Here is a 22,382-nt window from a genome sequence, read left to right as displayed (position 1 = left end):
TAGAATTCTTTATGTCATCTCTATGCAAGTGTGATTATGGCATGTTCACATTTAGAGGGACAACAAAAGGGCAAGAGAGACTTAGCATCCCAAGTCCTAGAGCGAGAAAGTGGTGGGACCAAAATCATAACACATTGAATCAGGCTTCAGGTTCAAACCTTTACTTAGTCCTTGGTCAGGTGAGCCCTCGAGAGTTGATCTCCTGATGGAAGGACTATGTCGTATTTATTCTATGTCCAAATAGCAGTGTAGTGTGAGAAACATGGTTTATTAAAAAGAAAAAGGAAGCATTTGCACTGGTTTTCATTGAAAGGAAACATGTTGAGTGCTGAGGGTGTGTCATGTGCTTTGCTAACACTAGGTGGTAAAAGAAATGGCGGCAGGTAATCTTTTTTTTCCATGAGAAGGTGAGAGAGGCTAGTGTGGTAGCCACAATCATGACTTCAGTGTATCTGACATTTCCCACTCACCTGCCTCCCTAGCAGACAGGAGAGGAGCATGAGGAGGGAGAACCAGAGCAGCGTGTCTGAGTTCCTCCTCTTGGGGCTCCCCATTCGGCCAGAGCAGCAGGGTGTGTTCTTTGCCCTGTTCCTGGGCATGTACCTGACCATGGTCCTGGGGAATCTGCTCACTATCTTGCTCATCAGGCTGGATCCTCACCTCCACACCCCCATGGTCTTCTTCCTCAGCCACTTGGCCTTTACAGACATCTCCTTTACATCTGTCTCTAAGATGCTGATGAACATGCAGACTCAGGATCCATCAAACTCATATGCATGGTATATAGCTTGGATGTATTTTCTTATTTTTTTACTGTTCTGGACAATATCCTTCTCACCTCAATGGCCTATGACAGGTACATGGCCATATGTCACCCTCTCCACTACACCACTATCATGAGAGAGGGACTATGTACCTTACTAGTAACTGTATCTTGGATTTTCTCCAGTGCTGATGTCCTGTGTTACACCCTCCTCCTGACACAGCTGTCCTTTTGTGCTGACAACACCATCCCCCATTTCTTCTGTGACTTTGGTGCCCTTCTCAAGCTCTCCTGCTCAGACACATCTCTCAATGAGCTGGTCATTTTCTAGTAGGACTGGCAGTCGTCACCATCCCACTAACATGTATCTTGGCCTCTTATGGCCACATTGGAGCCACCATCCTCAAGGTTCCATCCACCAAGGGCATCTGCAAAGCCTTGTCCACATGTGGCTCCCACCTCTCTGTGGTTTCTCTGTATTATGGGACAATTATGGGGCTGTATTTTGTCCCCTCATCCAACACCTCCAGTGCCAAGGACATAATTCCCTCTATGATGTACACTGTGGTCACCCCATTGCTGAACCCCTTCATTTACAGCCTGAGAAATAGGGACATGAAGGGGGCCCTAGGGAAACTCTTCCACAAGGCAGCAGTCTTGTCTTACTGACATTTGCTCATCTTTATAACAGACACATGTAGACACATAACCTCATATCCTGCAAGTCTAATCTTGGACCCAGCCTGAAATGAATACTCAGTAAATATTTGGTAACAATTGCAGTTTGTTACAGTTATTCTTTCTTTTCCTAGCAACTCATTAGTATAAACCATGAATTGTCAATTGATGTTATGGATTATTGCTTATTTACAATATTGAGCAATTTCATAGCTAAGAGTTCTTAAGTCTTCTTTTATTTACCAGGAATTTATTGTTCTCTTCTTAATATCTTTATTGAGGTTAAATTGATACATAAATTGTGTCATATTTAAAGTATTCAGATTGATATTTTGATATGTGTACATTGTGAAATAACCACCACAATCAAGTTACTTGCTGTGCTCTTCATCTCCACACACTTAACATTTTAATTTATTTGTGTGTGCAATGAGAGAATTTATGATCCACTGCATTAGTAATTACTGTGTATACAATACAGTCTGGTTCACTCAAGTCATCATGCTATGCATTCGACCTTGAGAACTTATTCCTTTTGCAAAACTGGAACTTTGTCCATTATGCTAGTGAAAGGAGTCAGATTCAAAACAGGACGGATACTGCATGATCTAATTTTATGTGAAAACTAAAAAAGTCAAATTGATAGAGCAGAGGACAGAATGGTGGTAGCTAGGGCCTGGGGAGGAGGACATGAGGGTCCTTATGAATTGGTGGAAGCTCCAGGCTGACCCAGCTCCTGTGGCATAGCAAGGCGACAGAACTGGGACTTGGTAAAGTATGGCTTTTCCTTTCTTTGCTTCCCATTCAGTGTTCTTTTCATGTTTTGGGTTGTTGGTGGTGGTGATGATGGGTCAGGAGAAGAAATTGTAGAGCAGCCTTTATTGCTCCAGGAAATAATCCACAGCTAAGAGTTCAGTTCTCCACTGAGGGACTCAAGGATTCTTCTGGATTTTAGAAATAATGATCACTCTAAGACAGTGCTGTTCCCATCACTCAGCAGTTCCCTCTCAGATTAGTTGTTTCTGGAGTGTCTGATGGCATGAGTGTGTTTGGAAAATACTCCAGCTCCAGCTCATTCCAGACTGGGAATGAGAGGACAAAGGAAGCTCATGTGGTTTGGAGTCTTCTGTTGCCCCCAGTGATTTTGGTGTCTGTCTCATTCAATACCTGCACTCTGAATCACCATGAAAATCATTTCTACTCACCTTTTGATACCAGTTTTATGTTATGAGACAAAGTTATAACCTCTTTTCTTCTACATCCAGTGAAGGACCACATAGTTCTCCTCCTTCATTCTGTACTTAGTTAAAGATGAATATGATTAAAACTGCTTCTGAGGCTCAGCACCACATAGCTGTAAGAGAAGAATATTTGGGAAAACATATCCAAGTTATAGGCTGTACCTGCCAGAGTGTGTGGCCTGGGGCAACTCCCTTCCCTCCTATGAATACCCATTTTGTCTTCTGTGGAAATTGAGAACATTGCAAGACATCTAAAATATGTTTGATTTGAAACAAATGCAATAAGAAATTTGGCTTAACAAGACCATGGACCAAGCACAATGAACATTAGTTTTCCCTCATCAAAGGTGATGCATCAGTATCACCTTGGTCCCATGTATATGTTCATGTTTATAGCTCTGCATCCAACCCTTTATTGGAAGAAGTTTTTTTGTTTCTTTTGCTTAATTAACTAGGAGCGTAATTGCTGGGTCAAGTGTATATTGAATTATATGAGAAACTGACCAACACATTCTCATCAATCTTCGACATTATGTGTTACTGCCCACCATGTATGAGTGAGTGTCCCATTTTCTAATTACATCCTCACTGCCTCTGGTATTGACAGTCTTCTGATGTCAGCCATTCTAGGTGGTTTGCTGGGGTATCTCGCTATGGTTTTCATTTCCATTTATCTAATGGCTAATGATGTTGGATGTCTCTATACAGACTGATCTGCTATCTTCTTTAGTGATACATACTTTCAAAACTTTTACCTCTAGTATTAAAAAATAATTGACTTTCTTATCTCCTCTCTGTGTTCTGGATTCACATCTTTATCAGAAATATGTTGTATAAATATTTTCTGCCAGTCTGAAGCTAGTTGTTTTATTCTGTTAAGAGTTTCTTTTGAAGATTAGGTGCATCTTATTTTTATAAAGTCTAAATTATTATTTTTTCTTTTCTAGTTCATGACTTTTGTGTCCTATTCCATAAATTTTGATAGCCCATATTTTCCAATTTTGTGTCCAATGTTCTCTTCAAAATAGTTTTCTCATTAATTTTTAACAATTCAACCCATTTCTAGTTATGTGTTTTGCACATGGTGCAACACAAGAGTGTTCATTTAAGACATGTTGATATTGAATCATGCTGGCATCATTTATTGAGACAATATCCTTTCCACATTCAAATGCCTTGGTGCATTTGTAAAATATTATTTGACCTTATATATATTGTTCTATTTCAAACTTATATATATATAGTTCTATTTCAAACTTATTCACTCTATCCAAATTATTTATTGATGTATATTTCTATCCTCATTCAATTATTGCTGTTTCCATTGCTATGGATTAAGAAAGAGTTGCTGAAATTAGGTACTGAAATTGAAATTAGGTCAAGTACGTCTGGTGGTGTGTTTCTCATTTTAAGTTATTTTGTCTATTTTGATTCCCTTTCACGTCTATATAAAATTAAGAATTAACTTCTAAAGTAGGCTCTGTTATTTTGACACTGATTGCCTTGAGTCTATAGGTTAATTGTGGGGAGAGCCCCCTCTGTAATTTCATTGGCTTATCTAATTTATGTGCAAAATATATCTCTTTTATTTATGTTCTCTTTAATTTCACCCACGAATGTTTTGTAGTTTTTAACAATGTGTGTTGCACATGCTTTGATAAATTCATCCTTGTGTATTTTTTGGTTTTTCTACTTCTATAATATTATATATAAATTCTCAATTCACAATGCTACTGCTGGGATAGAGACATACTGTGAATTTTTCAGTTTAATTCATTAGCCTTGTTTCATGCTATGTTTTTAAATTCATGTATTTCAAATAGATTTAGAGGGAGATTTGTTTGTTTTCATTCACTGTATTTCTAACAGTGAATTAATGCTTAGATTAATTTTGTTTGTATGACTCATTTTTTTTTCTTTTATTGGCCTCAGCAATGACATATGGAGGTTCCTTGGCTATGAGTCAAATCAGAACTACAGCTGCATGTCTATACCACAGCCACAACAGCAAAGGATCTGAGTTGCATATATGACCTGCACCAGAGCTTAGGGCAATGTGGGATCCTTACCTACTGAGTGAGGCCAGGGATCAATCACAAATCCTCATGGGTACTAGGCAGGTTCTTTCCCAATAAGCCACAATGGGAACTATCTGTATTATTCATTTTCTCTATTATTATCTCTATTATCTTCTTAGGTAAATATTTTTTTTGAACCTCAGGTTTTTTCCTTAGTCACTTCAAATTTTGATATTGTCTGAGTGTGTGTGTGTCTGTATGCCCTATGCTTAAGTACAATAATTTTACAAATTTTATTCATAAATATAAACCTCAACATTATGGAACTAGCATTTGGACTAACATTTAATGTTGTGCTGATGGTCCCACCTCTAGTCTGTCTGGAGTGTGAAGTTGGGAACCAAAGTATTTTTTTGGGTTAAAGTTTATTTATTTATTTATTTTAAATTTGTGTAATGATTTTTATTTTTTTCCATTTTAGCTGGTTTACAATGTTCTGTCAAATTTCCACTGTACAGCATGTTGATCCAATTACACATACATGTATACACACTTTTTCCTCACATTATCAAGCCCCATAATAAGTGACTAGACATGTTCATTGCAGCATTATTCACAATAGCCAAGACAAGGAAACAACCCAAATGTCCATCAACAGATGATTGGATTAGGAAGAGGTGGTATAGATACACAATGGAATACTACTCAGCCATAGAAAAGAACAAAATAATGCCATTTGCAGCAACATGGATGGAACCAGAATCAAAATATTTTGCAGGAGTTTAGTATTTGATACATGTGAAGAATTTGTGATAGTAACATTCCTTTATCATAGGTTTCTTTCTTTCCTTAAGCTCTGACTCAGGTGATTCCATGGATGAATGAAGGTAATCAAGCTTTGTTGTCTCTATTCATGAGATCCAACCTGGATTTCCATTCTTCAGTTAAATTCTCTTTTCAAAGGAACAAGCAACATGTACCACCTCTTCTCTATTACTCAGCCATAAAAAAGCCTGAACTAATGCCTTAAGCAACAATATGGATGAACCTTGAGATTATCATCCTGAGAGAAGTCAGGCAGACAAAGAAGGAAAACTATAATATCACTTATATGTGGAATCTAATAAAAATGATAAAAAGAATTTATTTATAAAACAGAAAGAAACACAGATTTCAAAACCAATCTTATGGTTCCCATAGGTGGAACCATTGTGGGGAGGGAAGAATCCAAAAGATGGGAAGAACACATACATACCACTGTATAAAATAGATGATTAACTAGAAACCATGTATAGCACAGGATAATCTACTTCATAGTTTGTAATTACCTATAGGGGGAAAAAGAATAGATATATGTATATGTGTGACTGATTCACTTTGCTGTACACCTAAAACTAAAACAACATTGCAAGCCAACTATACTCCAATAAAAAAAAATTAGAAAATAAACAAATTCAGAGAACGCCAAAGGCAGTCTGGAGCTAAATCAATGGAGACCATTAGGTGGATACTTTAATAGACATGATGAAAGAGAGTATGAAAAAAAGACTTTGTCATTATGCTGTACAGCAGAAATTGACACAACACTGTAAATTAATTGTCTAATAAAAATTAAAAAATAAAATGAGTACTTTTTGGATATTCAAGTAGTCTTCATTAGATAACTGACAAAAGATATTTCAAGGCATATTATAATCTTTAATAAAATTTCACAATTGATGTGTTCATTGGCATGTGGGGCTGGGGCTCAGGGCTTTGAGCAGGGACCACAGCATCTCCAGCAGGCCTGCGAGAAGCCTGACTGAAGGCAGTGACTTTGAGGACCGGGAGCACATTGACAGGCATTGCTACACATGGTTTTTCACTTTATCCTCAGCACCTATTAATAGACTCTGTAACATGGTAAATGCTCAGGATGTATTCATTGAGAGAATGATTTGTGGAGGTGGAGCAAGATGGCAGAGGTGTAAGAGGTCATGCTCACCTTCTCCCACAAACACATCAAAAAACAAACAAACAACCCAAAACACATCTACGTGTAAAATGACTCACAAAGAACATCAACTGAATGCTGGGAGAAGAACTTACATCTCCAAAAGGGGCAAGAAACTCTTGACATAGCTGGGTAGAACAAAAGGAAAAAAAAACAAGAGAGAGAAAGAGAAAAGGAATCAAGATGGGATTAGCATTCTTGAGAGGGAGCTGTGAAGGAGAAAAAGATCCCACACCCTGGGAAGCCACCTAACTGATGAAAGATGAGCTGAGTCAGCCTGACCTCAAAGTCACGAGAAAAGAACAACAGCTGGACTGAGAACAGCAAAGCAAAGTGAGAGCTGCACAGATGACCTGAACCACTGGCCTGGACACCACAGCCTGAGAGACTTGGGCAGGGGTTGGGCACTGAGACTCAGGCTCTGGAGGTCAGTCCCAGGGAGAGGACTGGGGCTGGCTGTCCCAGTGACAGCACGAGGGGCTAAGGAGAAGTGTTGCATGGGCAGGGATCAGTATACAACAGGCTGGAGAGGGGAATTCCATGGCAGAGAGAACCTGGGAGAAGGTCCAGGCCCACAGGAGAGGCAAGGCAGCTTGTTGGGGAGGGGAGTTGGGGGGTATATTCCATAAGAAACTCCCTGCATTGGAGCATGCACATGCCCATGGGCCCTCAGAAGATGGGGTGGCTCTGGCATAGGCTATGTGCAGTGGGAAACCTCTTGCTGATTTAAGGGAGACTGGGTGCTTCTTGTTCAGGCTACCAGTAGCCAGGCACCTCTTGTGTGGGCCAAGGACATCAGGGGGATAAGTGCAACATGATGCCTCTTGCACAATCTATAAGTGGCATGGACAGAACATGGCAGTTGTCTCAGAGACCAGATGGAGGTGAGGCTTGCCACCACTGGGTCTTGTGAGTGGGCTCCCAACTGCAACCCCAGTCACCACAGTGATTGGCAAAAAAGAAAAAACAAAGGCACTGCAACCAAGCACCATATGCTGTTGCTCTCATTCCCCTGGGAACACACCCATCCTGCAGCTGCCACTGCCAAATGCTCAACAGCACCCAGATACTTGGTCACTGTCCCTTCTGAAGACCTTACAATTAGGAGCAGCTGGTTTAGCACCTCCTTCATAGGCTAGGTGGGACTGGGTGCTTCTTGCATGGTCTGCAGGTGGTAGGGGAAAACCAACACAGTTATCTTTGATTCCAGAGGTGGGCATGACCTACCACCTCTGGGGATACCTGAACAAAAATCACTTAAAGCCCCAACCACTTCAGAGGGCACCACAGAGAAGGACATTGTCACAGAACACCACCTGTTGTTGCTCTCACTCCCCTGGAATCACATCCACCCTGCACCTGCCCCTACCAAACACTCTGGGCAGTGCCCAGATGCTTATTACTGTCCCTTCCCAGGAACCTGCAACTAGGAGTAGCTTGTGCAGCGCCTCCTGTGGGGGCTAAGCAGGATGAGGTGCTTCTGTCATGGTCTACAGGAGGTGGGGGCAAACTACCACAGTTATCTCTGGCTGCAGAGGTGGGAGTGGCTCTTGACCCCTGGGGGTCTGTGAACAGACACCACCTGCAGCCCCATTCACCTCAGAGGCACTACAGAGGATGGCATTGTGACCAAACACCACCTTTTGGTGCTCTCGCACACCTGGGAACACAACAGCCATGCTGTTTCCACTTCCAAATGTTCTGGGTAGTACCCACATCTCTGTCCCTTCCCAGGATCCTGCAACTAGGAGCAGCCTGTATAGCACCTCCTATGCGGCTAAGTGAGATGTATTGCTTTATGCATGGTCTACAGGTGGAAAGGAAAAACCACCACAGCTATCACTGACTCTAAAGATGGTCATGCCCCTCTCCCACTAGGGGTCCATGGAAAGGCACCACCTTCACTTCCATTCACTTCGGAGGAAGGCATTGCAATGGAACACAAGCCATTGTTGCTCTCACTCCCCTGAGAACTCACACACCCTGCTGCTGCTACTGCCAAATGCTCTAGTCACCTTGTAGATCCTTGTAGAGCTCATTACCACTTCCCAGGGCCCTGCAGCTAGGAGAAGCCTGTGCCATCTTACTCCAGGTCCTTGCTGCTTTTGAGAGCCCAATGACAAGGCATTGACTATTGGCCACACCCATTGCCTCCTTCTCCCTGAAAAGATACTGAGCCTCCTGGGAATAATAGCCTGCAAACACTGAAGAAAGAGACAGCAAATATTCAAACTCCCAGACCAAAAATAAATAGTAACCCCCCCCGAAAATACAAAGTGGTATTCTTGCATAGAAGTAGTCTTACAAGACTACAGTTTGGCTCCCCCAAATTCACAGAAAAAGAAAAACGCAATCAAGATGAAGAAGCTCAGAAATGATTCCCAGTTAAAGCAACAGGAGAATTCACCTAAAGCAGGCAACAATGAAACAAACCTCTGCAGTCTGACAGACAAAAGGGAGATAGTGAACATACTGAAGGAATTAAGAGAGGATATGAACAATGATGCAGATTCCTTTAGAAAGGAACTAGAAAAAAAAGGAGGAGCCAAGAAAAACTAGAAAATTCATTTGCAGAGATGCAAACTGAGCTAAAGGAGACAAAGACCAGAATGAATAATACAGAGGAACAAATTAGTGACATGGAAGATAGAACAATGGAAATCACCAAATCAGGACAGCAGACAGAAAACCAAATGAAAAAACATGAGAGCAATATGAGAGACCTATGGGACATATAAAGTGGGCCAATCTATGCACAATAGGAATTCCAGAGGGAGAAGAAAAAGAAAACAGGATTGAAAATATATTTGAAGAAATTATGGCTGAAAACTGTCCACACCTACAGGATAGGGATATCAAGATGCAGAAAGCACAAAGGGCCCCAAACAAGTTGAACCCAAACAGGCCCACCCCAAGACACATTATAATAAAAGTGGCAAAAGTTAAAGAGAGGATTCTAAGGGTAGAAAGAGAAAAGCAAAGCATTAATGATAAAGGAACCCCCATAAGTCTATTAGCTGATTTCTCTACAGAAACACTACAGGCCAGAAGGGAGTGGCAAGATATATTTAAAATGCTAAAAAGATAAAAATTTGCAACCTAAAATACTCTATCCAGTAAGAATATCACTTAAAATAGAAGGGGAGGAGTTCCCAGCATGGCGCAGTGGTTAATGAATCCGACTAGGAACCATGAGGCTGCAGGTTCGGTCCCTGGCCTTGCTCAGTGGGTTAACGATCTGGCGTTGCTGTGAGCTGTGGTGTAGGTTGCAGATGCAGCTCGGATTCCACGTTGCTGTGGCTCTGGCATAGGCCGGTGGCTACAGCTCCGATTTGACCCCTAGCCTGGGAACCTCCATATGTCGCAGGAGCGGCCCAAAGAAATAGCAAAAAAAGACAAAAAAAAAAAAAAAATAGAAGGGGAAATAAAGAATTTCTTCAAGAAACCAAAGCTAAAATAGTACAGCAATACTAAACCAATTCATTTTTATTTATTTATTTATTTTATTTTCCCACTGTACAGCAAGGGGGTCAGGTTATACTTACATGTATACATTACAATTACAGTTTTTCCCCCACCCTTTCTTCTGTTGCAACATGAGTATCTAGACATAGTTCTCAGTGCTACTCTAAAAGAAATACTGAAAGGGTTTCTCTAAATAAAAAAAAAAAAAAACAAGGAAGAAAAGAAATATTAGGCTGGAGAAAACCGTAACTGGAAAGCAGTCACTTAAATAAGCCAGCGTGCAGATCTAAACATGAGGATGTTGGAAAAAAATAAAGACATCAAAACCATACAATGGGAAGGAAAGTAAGAAAATATAGGTTCTTTTTTATTTTCAGGATGTGTTTGAACATATATGACTCTCAGGCTAAAGCAAGCAGATATAGGAAGGGGTTAACATATTTAAAAAACAGGGAAAGCACAAATCAAAACCGAACATTACATTCACAAAAACTGAAAAGAAAAATATTTGAACATAAAATAAATGGGAATCATCCAACCAAAAAAAAAAAAATAGGGAGAAAAGAGAAATATAAAATCAAAAAGAAAACAAAGTTTAAAATGGAAATAAATACACAGCTATCCTCAATCACATTAAATATCAATGGACTGAATGCTCCAATCAAAAGACACAGAGTGGCAGATTGGATAAAAAAGCAAAAACCTTCAATCTGCTGTCTACAAGAAACTCACCTTAGGGCAAAGGACACATATAGATTGAATGTGAGGGATGGGCAAAGCTATTTCATGCCAATGGACAAGACAGGAAAGCAGGAGTTGCAATATTCATATCAGATAAGATAGACTTTTTTTTTAATAAATTTTTTTTATTTTCCCACTGTACAGCAAGGGGGTCAGGTTATCCTTAGATGTATACATTGCAGTTACAGTTTTTTCCCCCAGCCTTTCTTCTGTTGCAACATGAGTATCTAGACAAAGTCCTCAATGCTATTCAGCAGGATCTCCTTGTAAATCTATTCTAAGTTGTGTCTGACAACCCCAAGCTCCTGATCCCTCCCGCTCCCTCCCCCTCCCATCAGGCAACCACAAGTCTCTTCTCCAAGTCCATGATTTTCTTTTCTGAGGAGATGTTCATTTGTGCTGGATATTAGATTCCAGTTATAAGTGATATCATATGGTATTTGTCTTTGTCTTTCTGGCTCATTTCACTCAGGATGAGATTCTCTAGTTCCATCCATGTTGCTGCAAATGGCATGATGTCATCCTTTTTTATGGCTGAGTAGTATTCCATTGTGTATATATACCACCTCTTCCGAATCCAATCATCTGTCGATGGACATTTGGGTTGTTTCCACGTCCTGGCTATTGTGAATAGTGCTGCAATGAACATGCGGGTGCATGTGTCTCTTTTAAGTAGAGCTCTGTCTAGATAGATGCCCAAGAGTGGGATTGCGGGGTCATATGGAAGTTCTATGTATAGATTTCTAAGGTATCTCCAAACTGTTCTCCATAGTGGCTGTACCAGTTTACATTCCCACCAGCAGTGCAGGAGGGTTCCCTTTTCTCCACAGCCCCTCCAGCACTTGTTATTTGTGGATTTATGAATGATGGCCATTCTGACTGGTGTGAGGTGGTATCTCATGGTAGTTTTGATTTGCATTTCTCTTATAATCAGCGATGTTGAGCATTTTTTCATGTGTTTGTTGGCCATCTGTATATCTTCTTTGGAGAACAGTCTATTCAGGTCTTTTGCCAATTTTTCCATTGGTTGATTGGCTTTTTTGCTGTTGAGTTGTATAAATTGCATATATATAGAGAGATAAAGCCCTTGTCGGTTGCATCATTTGAAACTGTTTTCTCCCATTCTGTAAGTTGTCTTTTTGTTTTCTTTTGGGTTTCCTTTGCTGTGCAAAAGCTTGTCAGATTGATGAGGTCCCATGGGTTTATTTTTGCTCTTATTTCTGTTGCTTTGGGAGACTGACCTGAGAAAATATTCATGAGGTTGATGTCAGAGAGTGTTTTGCCTATGTTTTCTTCTAGGAGTTTGATGGTGTCCTGTCGTATATTTAAGTCTTTCAGCCATTTGGAGTTTATTTTTGTGCATGGTGTGAGTGTGTGTTCTCGTTTCATTGCTTTGCATGCAGCTGTCCAGGTTTCCCAGCAATGCTTGCTGAATAGACTTTCTTTGTCCCATTTGATGTTCTTGCCTCCCCTGTCAAAGATTAATTGACCATAGGTGTCAGGGTTTATTTCCGGATTCTCTCTTCTGTTCCATTGGTCTGTCTGTCTGTTTTGATACCAGTACCACACTGTTTTGATGCCTGTGGCTTTGTAGTATTTCTTGAAGTCTGGGAGAGTCATGCCTCCTGCTTGGTTTTTGTTTCTCAGGATTGCTTTGGCGATTCTGGGTCTTTTGTTGTTCCATATAAATGTTTGGATTGTTTGTTGTAGTTTTGTGAAAAATGTCCTGGGTAATTTGATAGGGATAGCATGGAAGCTGTAGATTGCTTTGGGTAGTATGGCCATTTTTACAATATTGATTTTCCCAATCCAGGAACATGGAATATCTTTCCATTTCTTTACATCTTCTTTGATTTCTTTGATTAAAGTTTTATAGTTCTCGGCATATAGGTCCTTTCCCTCCTTGGTCAGGTGTATTCCGAGGTATTTGATTTTGTGAGGTACAATTTTAAAAGGTATCATATTTTTGTAATCCTTTTCTAATGTTTCATTGCTGGTATACACAAATGCAACTGAATTCTGAATGTTAATCTTATATCCTGCTACTTTGCTGAATTTATTAATCAGTTCAAGGAGTTTTGGGGTTGAGTCCTTAGGGTTTTCTAGGTATAGAATCATGTCATCTGCATACAGTGACAGTTTTATCTCTTCTCTTCCTATATGGATGCCTTTTATTTCTTTTGATTGTCTAATTGCTGTGGCTAGGACTTCCAAAATGATGTTGAAGAGCAGTGGTGAGAGTGGGCATCCCTGTCTTGTTCCAGATTTGAGTGAGAAGGCTTTCCATTTTTCCCCATTGAGTATTATATTTGCGGTGGGTTTATCATAAATGGTTTTGATGATGTTCAGGAATGTTCCCTCTATACCCACTTTGGCAAGGGCCTTGATTATGAATGGATGTTGAACTTTGTCCAATGCTTTTTCTGCGTCTATTGAGATGATCCTATGATTTTTGGCTTTTTTTTTTTTGTTAATGTGGTGTATGATGCTGATTGATTTGCATATGTTGAACCATCCTTGTGAACCTGGGATGAACCCAACCTGGTGATGGTGTATAATTTTTTTGGTATGTTGTTGGATTCGGTTGGCTAAGATTTTGTTGAGAATTTTTGCATCTATATTCATCAATGATATTGGCCGATAGTTTTCTTTTTTGGTGTATCTCTGCCTGGTTTTGGAATGAGGGTGATGGTGGCCTCATAGAATGTCTTTGGGAGTATTCCTTCTTCAACCTTTTGAAAGAGTTTAAGGAGGATGGCCACCAATTCCTCTTTATATGTTTGATAGAATTCACCTGTGAAGCCATCTGGTCCTGGACTTGTATTTGTAGGGAGTGTTTTTATGACCTCTTCAATTTCATTTCTAGTGATTGGTGTGTTCAGTTGGTCTGTTTCCGCTTGATTCAGTTTTGGCAGGCTGTAAGATTCTAGAAAACTGTCCATTTCTTCCAGATTGTCAAACTTGTTGCTGTGTAGTTGTTCATAGTATTCTCTTATGGTTTTTTTGTATTTCTGCTGTATCCGTTGTGATTTCTCCTTTTTCATTTATAATTTTGGTTATTTGGGTTCTTTCTCTCCTCTTTTTAGTGAGTCTGGCCACGGGTTTGTCAATTTTGTTCACCTTTTCAAAGAACCAGCTCTTGGTTTTATTAATTTTCTCTATTGTTTTTTGAGTCTCTATTTTATTGATTTCTTCTTTGATCTTTACAATTTCCTTCCTTCTGCTGACTTTAGGACTTTTTTTTCTTCTTTTTCTAATTCATTTAGGTGGAGGGTTAAGTTGTCAACTTGGGATCTTTCTTCTTTTTTGAGAAAGGCCTGTATTGCTATAAGTTTCCCTCTGAGCACTGCTTTCGCAGCATCCCATAGATTTTGAGAGGTTGTGTCTTCATTATCATTTGTTTCAAGGTAGTTTTTAATTTCCTTCTTGATTTCCTCATTGACCCATTGGTTTTTTAGGAGCATGTTGTTTAGTCTCCATGGAGTAGGTTTTTTCTCTTTGCTTTTCCCATGGTTGATTTCTAATTTCATGGCATTGTGGTCAGAGAAGATACTTGAGATAATTTCTACGCTCCTAAATTTATTGAGATTCGCTTTGTGTCCCCATATGTGGTCGATTCTTGAGAATGTTCCATGAGCATTTGAGAAGACTGTGTATTCTGCTTTTTTTGGATGTAGTGTCCTGAAGATATCAATGAAGTCTAACTTTTCTATTGTTTCCTTTAGGATCTCTGTTGCTTTATTGGTTTTCTGTCTAGAGGATGTGTGCATTGATGTGAGGGGGGTATTTAGGTCTCCTACTATGATTGTATTCTCATCAATATCTCCCTTTATGTCTGTTAATATTTGTTGTATGTATCTGGGTGCTCCTGTATTTGGGGCCTATATGTTGACGATAGTAACATCCTTTCCTTGGATGGATCCCTTAATCATTAAATAGTGTCCTTCTTTGTCTTTCTTTATGTCTTTTGTTTTAAAGTCTATTTTGTCTGATATGAGCGTTGTGACTCCTGCTTTTCTGTCATGTCTATTGGCGTGAAATATTTTTCCCCACCCTTTCACTTTCAATCTATATGTCAAGATAGACTTTTAATGAAGGCCCTAAGGAAAGACAAAGAATGACACTATTTAATGCTTAAAAGATCCATTCAAGAAGAGGACATTGCAACGGTCAATATATATGCCTCTAATATAGGACTACCCAGATACCTCCAACAAATAGTAATTGATATAAATGGAGAAATTGATGGGAATGCAATCATAGTAGGAGACTTTAACACCCCACTCACATCAGTGGACAGATCCTCTAGACAGAAAATCAACAAGGCACCAGAAATCCTAAAGGACATGATAGAAAAGTTAGACTTATTCAACATTTTCTTGACATTACATACAAAAAATCAGAATACAGGTTCGTTTCAAGTGCACATTGAACATTCTCAAGAATTGATTGCATACTGGGACTCAAAGCTAACCTTAACAAATTTAAGAGCATAGAAATTATTTCAAGTATCTTCTCTGCCTACAATGGCATGAAACTAGAAATTAACCACAGGGAAAGAAATGAGAAAAAAAACATACTACATGGAGAGTAAACTACATGCTGCTAAAAAACTAATGGGTCAATGAGGAAATCGAGAAAGAAAAAAAATACCTCAAGACAAATGCTAATGAAGGCAAAATCACACAAAATCTTGGGGATGCTGCAAAAGCAGTGCTCAGAGGGAAATTTATAGCAATACAGGCCGTCCTCAAAAAAGAAGAAAAATCTCAAATAGACATCTTAACCCACCACCTGAATGAATTAGAAAAAGAAGATCAAAAAACCCCCCTAAAATCAGCAGAAGGAAGGAAATCATAAAGATCAAGGAGGAAATCAATAAAATAGAGTCCAAAAACAATAGAGAAAAATCAATAAAACCAAGAGCTTGTTCTTTGAAAAGGTAAACAAATTGACAAACCTCTGGCTAGACACTACCAAGAAGAGGAGAGAAAAACCCGAATAAACAAAATAGGAAATGAAAAGAAAGAAGTCACAATGGATAGTACAGAGATAAAAAAAATGAGAGAATACCATGAACAATTGTATGCTATCAAATTTGACAACCTAGAACAAATGGACAACCTTCTAGAGACAGCCTGCCAAAACTGAATCAAGAAGAAAGAATTTCGTGCCATTGTGCTCAGAGAAGATACTTGAAATAATTTCTATACTCTTAAATTTGTTGAGGTTAGCTTTGTGCCACAATATGTGGTCAATTCTTGAGACTGTTCCATGTGCATTTGAGAAGAATGTGTATTCTGATTTTTTTTGGATACTTAAAATGGAGCATGACAATGGGAGTAAAAATTATGTATACATGTATGTGTAAATGGGTCCCCATGCTATACCGTGGAAAAAAGTGTTGGGGAAATGACAATAAAATTAAAAAAATTAAAAAAAGAATTATACCAGTTCATTCATAAAATGAGCTGAATGTTTTGTAAAGTACACATGGTAATTTATGTCTCAAAAATCTAAGAACATTTTTGAAGTAAAAAAAAAGAAGAAATAGATCAACTGATCAGATCTATCACTAGAAATTAAATTGACTGTGTCATAAAAACACTCTCTACAAATAAAAGTCCAGGACCAGATGGCTTCACAGGAGAATTCTACCAAACAAACAAAGAGGAACTTATGCCCATCCTTCTTAAACTTTTTTTGAAAGGTTGAAGAAGAAGGAACACTCCCAAAGACATTCTATGATGCCACTGTCACCCTAATTCCAAAACCAGACAAGGATACCACCAAAAAAGAAAACTATAGGCTAATATGCTTGATGAATATAGAGGCAAAAATTCTCAACAAAATCCTAGCCAACCAAATCCAACAACATATCAAAAATATCATACACCATGACCAGGTAGGATTCACCCTAGGTTCACAAGGATGGTTCAAGACATGAAATCAATCAATGTCATACACCACATTAACAAAAGTCAAACACCACATGATCATCTCAACGGATGCAGAAAAACCATTTGACAAAGTCCAACATCCATTCATGATCAAAACTCTTACCAATGTGGGTATAGAGGGAATATACCTTAACATAACCAAAGCCATTTATGACAAACCCACAGCAAATATAATACTCAATGAAGAAAAGCTGAAAGCCTTCCCACTAAAATCTGGAACAAGACAAATATGCCCACTCTCTTCACTGCTGTTCAACATAGTACTGGAAGTCCTAGCCACATCAATCAATGTCATACACCTCATTAAAAAAAGAAAAGTCAAAAACTACATGATCATCTCAATAGATGAGGAAGTCAGACAAATCAAAGAAATAAATGGCATCCAAATAGGAAGACAAGTGGTAAAGCTGTCACTGTATGCAAATGACATGATACTACACATAGAAAAACCTAAGGACTCAACCCCAAAACTACTTCAACTGATCAACAAATTCAGCAACGTAGAAGGATATAAGATTAACAGTCAGAATCAGTTGCATTTTTGTATACTAAAAATGAAATGTTAGAAAAGGAATATAAAAATACAACACCCCTTAACATTACACCCCCAAAAATCAAATACTTGGGAATACACCTAACCCAGGTGGTAAAAGACTTATATGCTGAAAACTATAAAGCATTAATCAAGGAAATTAAAGATGATATAAAGAAATGGAAAGATTTTCCATGCTCCTGGGTTGGAAAAATTAATATTGTAAAAATGGCCATACTTCCCAAAGAAGTCTACATATTCCATGCAATCCCTATCAAATTACCCATGACATTTTTCACAGAACTAGAACAAACAATCCAAACATTTATATGCAACCACAAAAGACCCAGAATTGGCAAAGCAATCCTGATGAACCGAAACCAAGCAGGATGCAAAACTCTCCCAGATTTCATGCAAAATCACAAATCCACAGTCATCAAGACAGTGTGGTACTGGTATCAAAACAGACAGACCGACCAATGGAACAGAATAGAGATTGAAGAAATAAATGCTGACACCTATGGTCAATTAATCTTTGACAAAGGAGGTAAGAACATAAAATGGGAAAAGACAGTATTGCTGGGAAACCTGGAAAGCTGCATGCAAATCAATGGAATTAGAACACACCCTCATACCATGCTTGAAAATACTCAAAATGGCTGAAAGACTTAAATATAAGACAAGACACCATCAAACACCTGGGAGAGACCATAGGCAAAATATTCTGTAACATCAACCTTACAAATATTTCCTAGGTCAGTCTCCCAACGCAACATAAATAAAAGCAAAGATAAACCAATGGGACCTCATCAAACTGACAAGCTTTTGCACAGCAAAGGAAACCAAAAAGAAAACAAAAAGACAACTTACAGAATGGGAGAAAATAGTTTCAAATGATATAATGGACAAGGGCCTAATCTATAGAATATACAAACAACTTATACAACCCAACAGCAAAAAAACTAACAACTCAGATAAAAAATGAGCAAAAGAGCTGACTAGACATTTCTCCAAGGAAGATATAAAGATGGCCAAAAGGCACATTAAAAATGCTCAACATCACTTATTATTAGAGAAATGCAAAAATCAAAACTCCCATGAGATACCACCTCACCCATTCAGAATGGCCATCATTCATAAGTTCACAAATAGCAAATGCTGGAAGGTGTGTGGAGAAAAGGGAACCTTCCTGCACAGGTGGTGGGAATGTAAGCTGATACAGCTAGTATGGAGAACAGATTGGAGGTACCTTATGAAAACTATATGTAGAACTAACATATGACCCAGCAATCCCACTCTTGAGCATATATCCAGTCAAAATGTTCCTTGAAAAAGCCACATGCACCCACATATTCATTGCAGCTCTATTTTTTTAGCTTATCCTAGTATTTTTTTATTACTCAAAGGAATTTATCACATCTGTAGTCATATAATGATCATAACAATCTGATTTCACATGATTTCCATCCCACAACCCAAGCACATCCCCCCACCCCCCAATCTGTCTCCTCTGGAGACCATAAGATTTTCAATGTCCGTGAAGCCAGCATCTGTTTTGCAAAGTTCAGTCTGTCCTTTTTTCAGATTACACATGTCAGTGAAAGCATTTGATGTTGGTGTCTCATTGTATGGCTGACTTCATTTAGCATGATAATTTCTAGGTCCATCTATGCTGCTAAAAATGCCAGTATTTTGTTCCTTTTAATGGCTGAGTAATATTCCATTGTGTATATGTACCACCTCTTCTTGATCCACTCCTCTGTCGATGGACATTTAGGTTGTTTCCATGTCTTGGCTATTGTAAATAGTTCTGAAATGAACATTAGAGTACATGTGTCTTTGAGAGTCATGGTTTTCTCTAGATAGATTGCAGGGAGTGGGATTGCTGGATCAAAATGGTAATTCTATGTTTAGTTTTCTGAGGCATCTCCATCCTGCTTTCCACAGTGGTTGGACAAATTTACAATCCCAACAACAGTTTTTAACAGGGTTCCTTTTTCTCCCCACCCCCTCTAGCACTTATTGTCTGTAGACTTTTAGATGATGGCCATTCTGGCTGGTGTAAGGTGGTACCTCAGAGTGGTTTTGATTTGCATTTCTCTAATGATGAGTGATGTTGAACATCTTTTCATGTGTTTCTTGGCCATCTGTATGTCTTCTTTGGAGAACTGTCTGTTTAGATCTTCGGCCCATTTTTTTTGATGGGGTTGTTTGTTTTTTTGGTATGGAGCTGCAGAAGGTGACTATAAATTTTGGAGAATAATCCCATGTCAATTGAATCACTTGCAAAGCTTTTCTCCCATTCTGTGGGTTGTCTTTTTGTGTTGTTTAGGGTTTCCTTTGCTGTGCAGAAACTTTTCAGTTTGATTAGATCCCATATGTTTATTTTTCTTTTTATTGTCAATCGTCTAAGAGGTGGATCTGAGAAGATGTTGCTGTGGTTTATGTCAGAGAGTGTTTGGCCTATGTTTTCCACTAAGAGTTTGATAGTGTCTGGTCTTATATGTAGGTCTTGAATCCATGTTGAGTTTATTTTTGTGTATGGTGTTAGGGAGTGTTCTCCTTTCATTCTTTTCCATGTGGCTGTCCAGTTTTCCCAGCACCACTTATTGAACAAGCTAAGTTTTCTCCATTGGATATTCTTGCCTCCTTGGTCATTCATAGATGAGTTGGCTATAGGTGCATGGGTTTGATTCTGGGCTTTCTATCCTGTTCCACTGAAGTATATGTCTGTGTTTGTGACAGTACCATACGGTTTTGATGACTGTTGCTTTGTAGTAGAGTCTGAAGTCTAGGAGCCTGATTCCTCCAGCTCCATTTTTCTTTTTCAGGATGTCTTTGGCTCTTCTGGATCTTTTGTGCTTCCAAACAAACTTTAAAATATTTTGTTTGAGTTCGGTGAACAATGTCCTTGGTGATTTGATAGGGATTGCATTGAATCTGCAGATTGCCTTGGGTAGTATAGTCATTTTGATAATATTAACTCTTCCAATCCATGAGCATGTTATGTCTTTCCATCTATTTGTGTCCTCTTTGATTTCTTTCATCAGTGTCTTATAGTTTTCAGAGTACATGTCTTTTGTCTCTTTAGGTAGGTTTACTCCTAGGTATCTTATTCTTTTGGATGCGATGGTAAATGGGATTGCTTCCCTAGTTTCTCCTTCTGCTTTTTCATTGTTAGTGTATAGAAATGATGTTGATTTCTGTGTATTAATTTTGTATCCTGCGACTTTGCCAAATTCATGGATGAGTTCTACCAGTTTTCTGGTAGAGTCTTTAGAATCCTCTAGGTATAGTATCATGTGATCTGCAAATAGTGATTGTTTTACTTCTTCCTTTCCAATTTGGATTCCTTTTATCCCTTTTTCTTCTCTGATTGCTGTGCTAGGACTTCCAGAAGGATGTTGAAGAGTAGTGGCGAGAGTGGACATCCTTGTCTTGTTCCTGATCTCAGTGGGAATTCTTTCAGCTTTTCACTATTGAGAATGATGTTTGCTGTGGGTTTGTCATATATGGCCTTTATTATGTTGAGGTATATTCCCTCTATGCCCACTTTCTGAAGTGTTTTTTTTTTAAATCAGAGATGGGTGTTGGATTTTGTCAAAGGCTTTTTTGCATCTATTGAGACGATCCTATCATTTTTATTCTTCAGTTTTTTAATGTGGTGTATCACACTGATGGATTTGTGGATATTGAAGAGCCCTTGCCTCCCTGGGATAAATCCCACTTGATCATGTTGTTTAATTCTTTTGTTGTATTGTTGAATGTGGTTTGCTAGTATTTTGTTGAGGATTTTTTCATTGATGTTCATCAGTGAAATTAGCCTGTAGTTTTCTTTTTTTTTGTGGAATCATTGTCTGGTTTTAGTATCAAGGTGATGGTGGCCTCATAGAATGAGTTTGGGAAAATCCCTTCTGCCATTTTTTGAAATAGTTTCATAAGGTTAGGTGTTAGCTCTTCTCTGAATGTTTGATAGAATTCACCTGTGAACCCATCAGGTCCTGGACTTTGGTGTGTTGGATTTTTTTTCTTCACAGTTCAATTTCAGTTCTTGTGATTGGTCCATTCATCTTTTCTATTTTATCATGTTTAGTCTTGGAAGATTGTACTTTTCTAAGAATTTGTCCATTCCTTCTAGGTTTTCTGTTTTATTGGTGTATAGTTGCAAATAGCAGTCTCTTATGATCCTTTCTATTTCTGTGATGGTACATTGTTACTTCTCCTTTTTCTTTTCTAATTTTATTGATTTGAGTCCTCTCTGTTTTTTGCTTGATAAGTCTGGCTAGGGGTTTATCAGTTTTGTTGATCTTTTCAAAAAACCAGCTTTCCATTTCATTGATCTTTTCTATGGTTTTCTTTGTTTCTAGTTCATTATTTCTGCTCTGATCTTTATGATTTCTTTCCTTCCACTAACTTTATCTCTTATATGTTCTTCTCTCTTGAGCTGCTTTAGATGTAAAGTTAGGTTGTTTATTTGAGCTTTTTCTTGTTTCCTGAGATGGGCTTGTATTGCTCTAAACTTTCCTCTTAGAATGGCTTTTGCTGCATCCCATAGGTTTTGGAGTGTCGTATCTTCATTGTCATTTGCTTCTAGGTATTTTTAAATTTCCTGTTTGATTTCTTCAGTCATCCATTGGTCATTTAGTAGCACATGGTTTAGTCTCCACGTGTTTGTGTTTTTTGCAGACAATTTTTGGTTGTTGATTTCCAGTCGTATAGCATTGTGGTCAGAAGAGATGCTTGATATGATTTCAATTTTCTTAAAGTTACTGAGGATGGATTTGTAGCCCAGGATGTGATCAATCTTAGAGAGTGTTCCATGTGCACTTGAGAAGCATGTGTATTCTGTTGCTTTTGGGTGGAATGTCCTATAAATATCTATGAAGTCCATCTGGTTTAATGCTTCATTAAATGCCTGTGTTTCCTTATTGATTTTCTGTCTGGTTGATCTGTCCATTGCTGTGAGTGGGGTGTTAAAGTCCCCCACTATT

The 22,382-nt window shown here is 38.6% G+C and overlaps 1 pseudogene; it reads left to right on the top strand.

The window, feature by feature from the left end:
• Positions 499–22,382, top strand: part of LOC110257123 — a 36,416-nt pseudogene continuing 14,532 nt past the window's right edge.

Source organism: Sus scrofa, chromosome 1 (genome assembly GCF_000003025.6).
Source record: "Sus scrofa isolate TJ Tabasco breed Duroc chromosome 1, Sscrofa11.1, whole genome shotgun sequence".
Classification (NCBI taxonomy): Eukaryota; Metazoa; Chordata; class Mammalia; order Artiodactyla; family Suidae; genus Sus; species Sus scrofa.
This window is presented reverse-complemented; position numbering and strand designations above follow the sequence as displayed.